Here is a 2,085-nt window from a genome sequence, read left to right on the forward strand (position 1 = left end):
GGTGTAGGGAGGCAAGGTGCAGTTGGATAAGTAATAACTACTGGGTACAAAAGGCAGATTTTGAGCCCTAGTAAAATAGGAAATTGATACATTGATAGAGAATTATCTTCGGTAATGCAATTTTGCCTGCACTGGAGAGAGAGAGAGAGAGAGAGAGAGAGAGAGAGAGAGAGAGAGAGAGAGAGAGAGAGAGAGAGAGAGAGAGAGAGAGAGAGAGAGAGAGAGAGAGAGAGAGAGAGAGAAGGAAGGAAGATGGTGAAATATGCCCCAAACTTTTCTTATTTATCTTATGCATAGATGCAGCGTGAGGGCGGACAGGAGTAAGCGGTTTTCCAGCACCTTCACTGCGATAACTCAGCTAGCAGCAGCAGCAGCAGCAGGAGGAGGAGGAGGAGGAGGAGGAGGAGGAGGAGGAGGAGGAGGAGGAGGAGGAGGAGGAGGAGGAGGAAGAGGAGGAGGAGGAGGAGGAGGAAAAGGTGGAGGAGGTGGAAAAGAAGATGGAAGAGGAAGTAGTGGTTATGGGAACGATCTGTCGGAGGAGGAAGAAAGATGTTTTAAAAGGAGGAGGAAGAGGAAGACGAGGAGGAGGAATACAAAGGAATACAAGGTTCTTACTGAGGTTCTTACTAGTTTGGGTAACTATTCTAAGCTAACTGTTAGTGGGAGAGACCGGATAGTAGTAGTAGTAAAAGGAGGAGGAGGAGGAGGAGGAGGAGGAGGAGGAGGAGAAGGAGGAGGAGGAGGAGGAGGAGGAGGAGGAGGAGGAGGAGGAGGAGGAGGAGGACAACCACAACGATGAAAAAAAAAAATATGAATGACAAGGGGGATAAAAAAAGGAGAGGACGTAAAGGATAATGAATATTGAAGAGAATGTGGTGGTGAAGGTGGTGGTGGTGGTGGTTGTGGTGGTGGTGGTGATGGTGGTGGACGGATACACTAAAAGCTCTATAAATATACGAAGGACAAGATAATGTTAGGAAGATTGATCGGGAAAAAAAGAAGCTCTCTCTCTCTCTCTCCCTCTCTGTGTGTGTGTGTGTGTGTGTGTGTGTGTGTGTGTGTGTGTGTGTGTGTGTGTGTGTGTGTGTGTGTGTGTGTGTGTGTGTGTGTGTGTGTGCATGCTTTGCTTTGCGTGCGCCCTCCATTCCTCACTGTTTTGTTTTTCCTTCCCCTCTTTTTCGCGGGTCTTCCCCTCAATCCTCTGAATCCAAGGCTGCAGGAGGGTGTAGCATTCTCTCCCCATCTCTTCCCCTCCCCCCTCCAACCTACTCTCCCGTCTCACCTCCCCTCGATTTTCCCCTTCCAAATATTCGCCCCTGTTTCTACTTCGCCTTCCTCCCCCTACCTTCTCTCTTTTTTCCCCCTCCCTTTCCGCCTTTTCCATATTCCTTTCCCCCTCTCTTTCTGTTTCTCCCTTTCAGCCATTCTCTTCTCTTCACTATCTTTCCTCTCTTTTTCTCCTCTTTTCATATTTCTTTGTTTTTTTTTGTTTTCCATTTTCCTTCCATTTCTTCACGTACTCTGTCAACCTCTTTCTTTTCTCCCTTCCTTGTTTTTTTCTTTCTCATTTCACACTATTTTTTTTTCTTGTTTTCTTTTTCTTCAATTTTATAAATACTTACGTTGTTCTTCTTGTGTGTGTGTGTGTGTGTGTGTGTGTGTGTGTGTGTGTGTGTGTGTGTGTGTGTGTGTGTGTGTGTGTGTGTGTGTGTGTGTGTTTGTTTATCTATCTGTCCGTCTGTCTGACATACTTTTTTCTTCAAAATTATCATCGCACCTATTTTTATATAGTAAATAATACAAAGGAGGAGGAGGAGGAGGAGGAGGAGGAGGAGGAGGAGGAGGAGGAGGAGGAGGAGGAGGAGGAGGAGGAGGAGGAGGAGGAGGAGGAAAATGAACACCATGACTCATTGCACATAACATCCTCTTCTTCCATCTCTATTTCATCTTTCTCATCGTTTCATTTTTTTTTCAATTTCTCATTCCACTCCTTATTCTCCTTCACTTTCTTCACTGCTTTGACATGGAGGAAACTGAATTATCGCACAGAAAACACAGTGATGTTTTTATCATCTGTATTTTATC

The sequence above is a fragment of the Scylla paramamosain genome, chromosome 1 (assembly GCF_035594125.1).
Source record: "Scylla paramamosain isolate STU-SP2022 chromosome 1, ASM3559412v1, whole genome shotgun sequence".
NCBI lineage: Eukaryota > Metazoa > Arthropoda > Malacostraca > Decapoda > Portunidae > Scylla > Scylla paramamosain.